The sequence below is a fragment of the Hibiscus syriacus genome, unplaced genomic scaffold, assembly GCF_006381635.1.
Source record: "Hibiscus syriacus cultivar Baekdansim isolate YM2019G1 unplaced genomic scaffold, ASM638163v2 tig00000218_pilon, whole genome shotgun sequence".
Lineage (NCBI taxonomy): Eukaryota > Viridiplantae > Streptophyta > Magnoliopsida > Malvales > Malvaceae > Hibiscus > Hibiscus syriacus.
The window spans coordinates 1119168-1126134 of NW_024061774.1; the positions used below are offsets into that span (position 1 = coordinate 1119168).

The window sequence follows — 6967 nt, forward strand, 5'->3', positions numbered from 1 at the left end:
TCAACAAGAAGACAAGTGCCAATAACAATATATTTTTGAGTTAATTGCGTAAAATGTCCCCGAACTATAACCCTCATTTTAAATGGTTTCAAGTTTTAAATATTCCAATTCCATCCTAAACTATGACTATCATTCTATAGTCCTCAAACTTTTTAATATTTCAATTTCATCCACAAAATATGACATTTGGTCTAAATTGATCCCCCAAGCTTTTTGAACGTTCCAATTTCATCCCAAAATATGTGCATGTACTAATCACATCTCTTGTTAATAGAATCACCAGGCCAAGTTATATTATACGTTCGGAAAAAAAAGGGTTTAAATTATGGTTGAAACTAATTATATATTGGATGAATTTAGGGATGAAATTGGAAGATTCAAAGTTTGGGATGAATTTAAATCGAATGTCATAGTTCGAGGATAAAATTGAAATGTTCCAAATTTTTAGAACTAATTTAGAGTGATAATCATAGTTTAGGGATGGCATTGAAACATTTGAAAGTTTTAATCAATTTAAAATGAAGGTTATAGTTAGAAAACATGTGATGCAATTAACTATTTTTTTCTAATTCTTGGAGAATCCAAAAGTGAAATAACTCTAAAATTGTAAATTTTAATATTTTCATTATCAAATCAAATTCGAGAAATTGAATAACTTGTAACAATTTCATTGTCATAAACTTGCAAGTCAAATTTCTTGTAAAAATAAATCTCAAACTGAATTAGATTTATTATCTCAATCAAATTTATATTACGAGCTAACATATTTAGAAGATAATATTAGAGACAACAAAAACAATATTAGCAAAAACACATCAATATTAAAGAATATTTAGATATATATAATACTATTTAAATATAAACTAATAAAAAATAAAAATATTTAATAAAACCCCTTATTAATTATCTAACTAACGAAATTTACAACAAAAGATCCAAATAAAAAAGCTCATCAGTTCAAATTTAATATCTTTCAACAAAATAAAAAAAAAGTTGTTAGTAATAATTTGTTCTCGAATGAGAATAGAAAATTACAACCTTAATAATTATATTTCTGCGAACCAAACGTGCTGCTGAACAATCATAGTTCATATGAAAACAATGAAAAAGGCCTCTGTCAGTCTTACATGATTCAGCAACCTTACCTTCATATTGCCATTTATGTCTAAATAAAGCTTAGTGTGTCAAACAGATGTAAGTAAAGTGAAAAGTACCATTCATACTTCTACAACTTATTGGATTCAATGTCAAATAAATCCCAAAACCCAACTCAAAACTGAGGGAAGCTCAACCGACAAGCTGAGGCTTTCCGACCCCAATGCTCTCATCGAACACTACCATACATATATTTACATTCTGTTCAAAGCACATACCTGTCTGGTCATGTGTGCTAATTGTTTTGCCTGTTGAACAAACACCTGCGTAGAGTTACTGCAAACTCACCAACTCTTTTTGGGTGGAAAACGACTGCACACATGGCTAAGCAAATAGCCGCAGTTGCAATTACTAATATGGCCGGACGGGATCTCAATCTCGCGGTGGCAAAACTACATGATTCTGTCGTGCAATCCTTTCTGCGGTTCACATTCATGACAGTTTCTTTGTTTAAAAGCGGAACAGTTGTTTCGCTTCTACTATAGCTAGTTGGTGCCATCATTGTTTGAAATTTAACATTAGCTTTTTCCTCCAAAACCTGAAACTAATACATCACTCATTAATAGCAAAGAAATTATCTATAATATAGCTAGATGTTATAAAGAGGAGGTTTCAAAATCCTCTTATAGTTTCGTCTTAAGCTTCGATTATTCAATTTTCCTATAAAGTACCTGTCGACACCCATATCTGACATATTCGAGCATGAGCATGGGGCGTATAATTCTCCAAAAATATGGATTTTTTTTAAAAGAAGCATACTTGTTGGAAAATATACCGATATCATGAATAGAGATTTCAGAAATCCCACTCACAATACATCAGAAATCAGATTTCTCACATTTTCAGAGGCACAACACTGAATCTATAGAACACTCAAGTCGTTCCAATGTTTGAATATTTAGAACAATTGAATGGGCTTATTTATCAAGAGTTTAGTCCTCACCTGAGAAACATTTGGAACTATTGATAGCTCATCATTTCAAAGCTGCTTTCAGAAAGCTGATTTCTTTCACGCTCAATGTACTCTGAACGACACTCAGGAATTCACCTTTCTGATGTTCGTCGTCACTAAGGATCTCTAGCATTATCCATATATTTCTGTAATAACTTATATCAAATCATTACTCCGTTAATCCCATCTTCCCACCACAATCTTCAGATTTGTAATATCTTCTTCAAAATGACTGTAGATTTGTTTTGTATGAGAAACTCAATAACCGATTGAATCTTTGAATCTGAGAAGAGGCTTAGTTTCTTGAAAATTTTCCAATTTAGGCTCCCTCAATAGCCATGCTATATCTAAGACAAGCTCAGAATAAGCTCTTGTCTTAAAGTTGATGCTTCAATGACTCAAAAAATGACCCAGTGGCAGAAAATTTTGAACCCTCTCGAGATGCAGATGCATCAAACTTCTGCTGTATTGACCTCATCTCGGAACAGACTCTTGTCTCAATAAGGATGGGGAATGAAATTTGACAATCCGTACTGATTCTCAACCTACAAAAGAAAATCCGTATATGAAGGGAAAAAAATGCCCCAAGATTTAATCAAATATTATGTCGAAACATTCTCCAGATCGATATTATTATTGAATCTCAACTCAAGATAGATTGAATATTTGTCAATATTCTTTTCAAGAAGAGGAAACAACCGAAATAATAAGACAACTTTCATGAAACCCACCTCAATGAAGCAGGACCATAGAGATTTGGTTCAGTTTGAGGGATATATATTTGTATAATCGATGATCACAACTAGGAGAATCCTCTTTACTATGAACATGTGAGGATGCAACATGATAATCATTTGGCAGATACCTTCCAGCAAAAGATACTAAACCTGAAGAAGAAGAAAGCATCACATCTCTTATGCATCAATTAATGGATATGTAAGATTAGAGTTTTAGAGAAGGATCACTTGTAGTGTTAACTGAAATTTGGGGAGAAGGAAATAAAGAAGAAGTGAAAGTTCAATGACTTATGAACGTAAAACCCATACTGAATTTGGATGCAGCAAATTACTTCCACAAGCAATGAACTCCATTGGCTTGCCAGCCTCAAAATGAAGGATGAACATAATGAAGTCTTGGGGCCTGCAACTCTGCATCAATTTTCACCATTGAAGTTCCATCTGCACATACAAGAGACCTTACTCATAGTAAGAGCTCTAAATGAATGAAATGAAGAACCTATAAGCTATAACTATAAGATTGAAGAAATAAACCAGGAAACAGAAGCAATTTAGATTAAAGATGAACGCAACAGCCTATTCCACCATGTAAAAAGCCTTAACTCTGCTGCATGTATATTACTTGGTTAAGACAAGCAGACAATTATGATTAATGGGAAATTGTCCTCAAGAAATTCCAAACATCCATTTCAAGGCTTGGAGAAACCAGGAACAGAAGCAATTTAGATTAAAGATGAACGCAACAGCCTATTCACCATGTAAAAAGCCTTAACTCCTGCTGCATGACAAGCAGACAATTATGATTAATGGGAAATTGTCCTCAAGAAATTCCAAACATCCATTTCAAGGCTTGGAGACATCAAATTCGTAAAATATAAAAAAATAATGTGTTGGTAAAAATTTACATTTGATTCTCACCTTTCCTAGTACGGAGAATCATGTTATTAAGATAAATAGTCATGAAGCCTCTCCCAAATAGCATCCTTCCAGGTCTAAAGACAAAGTCGTGCATATAGGTCATTGGATTTTCAGATAACTGTTAGGTAGAAGAACACAGGAGGTTAATATCTAACAAATCTGCCAAAAATGAAAACCAGATTGGCAACTCAATACTTCCAGAAACTTAGTTAAGCGAATTTCAGCAAGAGCCTTTTATCTTCATATTGTTGACTGAGAAAAACATTAAGTGGAAGGCAAGTTATCAACTATAAATTTGACAATTGATGCGTTTGATGTATACAGACATGTTTGCATAGTCAAACCAAATATAACTAATAAATAGATTGACAAACCCATTTAATTGAATCATTACCTTCATCCACATATTCTTTGGCATCGAAATAAACACAGTCAAGATAATGCAACCAGGACGGATGTAGCCTTCCAACTCAACAGGCATGTTGGCCAACCATTCAAAAATCTGTAATTCAGTTACCCACGTCAATCAGTTCCTCAGATCTCTAACCACAAAAGTGATTTGATGTATTTAAATACTAAACTGGAAGAATAATTGTTTAATGTACTTGGTGCCGAAGTCTTCGCGGGAATTCGGCCGGATTCCAATCATAAAGCTTGAATGAGATCCTGCCTGTAGGGCACTACAATGAAAAACAAAATCAATATATATTAACAAACACACAACAGTGGCACGCTTTCCTCTTATGAACAGAAAAATGTGAGGATGTAACGTGCCTAGCATGAACAAACAAAAAAACCCACCATGGATGAGTATGCAGTCTTACTGTCACAGTAAGAAATAGAGTTTGAAAATTTGGAATCATCTTTCCCTCCATCTGTTTCATTGTCAATAAGAGTTACTACACTATCATTGTGAATATTCTCTAAAGCAGGGGTTGAGCAATGAGCAAAAACAGGCCCATCTTCAGACTCAAAGGCTGGTTCTTCTTCAATGATCTGGCCACTCAAGTTTGAACCATCTGTATAACACAGAAAAATAAGTCATCCAACAAGAAGTAACAGCTTCAACGAAAGAGGATGGTTCTATCTGAGGCTCGATATACTATATCAAATTTGAAGAACCTTTTCCGGCCTCATCATCACAAGCAATGCCATCACTTAGCACAGCACCCAGAGATTCTTTATTGACTGCAGTCTTAGACACAGCAGGCTTCCTTCGCCGTCTAATGTTGTGACGCTCTAGTTTCCTCCTACAACTCCTCTTACCTTCATCAAAATCGGAGAGCAGGTGGAACCTAACAAGTTTTTGAAAGACAAATAACAGTTACTCCAAGAAAAACATAGACCCCAGGGAAAATAAATTATTCTAGCTTTTACATTTAATCATTAGTAACTTCATTCATGGCCTAAATTTCAAAATTTTCACTTCTAGAGACTAGACTTCCATGAACCAAAGATTCTAATTGTAAACTCCAGTAGAGTCAAAAAGATGGGAAACTGAATTCGCCGTTTCATTATAACATTTGCCATATATTTTTTGCTAAATTAAAATGTTATCTTAAAATTCAGTTCTAAAACTAAATATACAAACAATGAAAGCAAACATTCAATTCCAAAACAAACAAAAAAGGCTTAAAAACAATAACAAAGCATGAATTATAAGCGGATAGACTTATGCTAATTGCTAGGCCTAAAAAGTGAGAGGCCGCACGCCGGGGGGGGGGGGGGGATTAAATAGTGTAAAAAAGAGCTTACTTACTTGCCACACTGTTGACAATATCTCTTGGTTTCTCCATCGATCAAAACGGTGCTGGAGTTAGCGCATCGTAGACAAATTCTACGCCTCCTATGATAACCCTTAAGCTCGCTAATATCCACTTCGCAACCCGGAACTTGGCACCGGTACATGACCGACCCGGATCGACCAGTTCGGGCCCTCTTCTTTCCCGGCGCACCCGTCTCTTCCTCTTCTAGCTTCTCGAGCTGAGCGTCGATCTCGGGGCAGGCGCACGGGACTCGACCAGCTATAAAATTGGAACAAGTCATCCTCGGGTCCCGCTTCCTCACACGATCGGCATCCGGAACTGTATTCGGTTCCGGAGCTGGAGGTTCTAAAGGAGGAGGAGATAAACTGTAATCGTCAAAAGAAATGGGAAAGTAATCGTCAAAAGAAATGGGAAAGTAATCGTCAGTGGTTAATTCCAGGAGATCATCCCAGTCCCAAAAGGAGGAAGTCGGATCAGCTCCGGTCACCGGAAAATCCATTTCACGATCCTCAGATGAATTATGGGCACGCGATGTTTGAGTTACAGAAAATGGATCTTGTTCCATAATCAAAGAAAATACAACCCCAAATTCCACAGGATTTGGTGATTTTGGTTGTTGGGTTAGTTGACGGGAAAATGGGACGAAATCAAACGGGTCGGTCGGCTCATATGATATCACATACACTATGAAATGTATTAAAAAAAAATTATTAATGTGCATATGCACTATGAAGTTTTACTGAAAATTACAAGTTTTACAAAAAATTAAATTTTATTCAAATAATTATAAATTTTAAGTTTATAGTTTGGAAATTCAATTTGATAAATTTAAAAAAATGTATGAAAACATTACCAAGGATAAAAATTGAGAAAATGATTTAGAATTTTTAAAAAAAATGTATAAATTTTAGTTAAAAAATAATGTGTGTAGTGCATATCAAATCCATATTTTGTATACGAGTCGATCGGACGACTACAATAGAATATGTGTAAGAATTGATTGAGAGAGAAGATGGGACGGTTATCCACTAAAAAATTTATATTCATATATATTTTAAATATTTTTATTATTTTTAATTAAAAATATATTTTCGTCCCTCCCCTATCATAAAATCATAGGTTCTTGAATATGTTTATAAACCTTAACTTCAAGCATTTAGTTAGCGTATGTTAAAAAAATTATATTTATACGTACGAACTAGTAGTTAAATAAATCGTTATTGTTTTTAGAGGTTATTGATTCGAGCATTAGTAACTATAGTATGGATGATTGAGCGTTCATTATCAAATGGTTAAAAGTGTTTAGATCAAAAACTAATTTATAATCACCGTAGCTTAATAAAAATATTTTTATATATTTTATAAAATTATATAAAAATAATATAAATTTTAAAAGTATTATAATAAAATTTATTTATTAATTTTAAATCATCGAATAT

General features: G+C 34.0%; 1 pseudogene; it reads right to left on the bottom strand.

The window, feature by feature from the left end:
- Window positions 1-1095: 1095 nt before the first annotated feature.
- Window positions 1096-6182, bottom strand: LOC120154436 (annotated as a pseudogene).
- Between the last annotated feature and the right edge of the window lie 785 nt (window positions 6183-6967).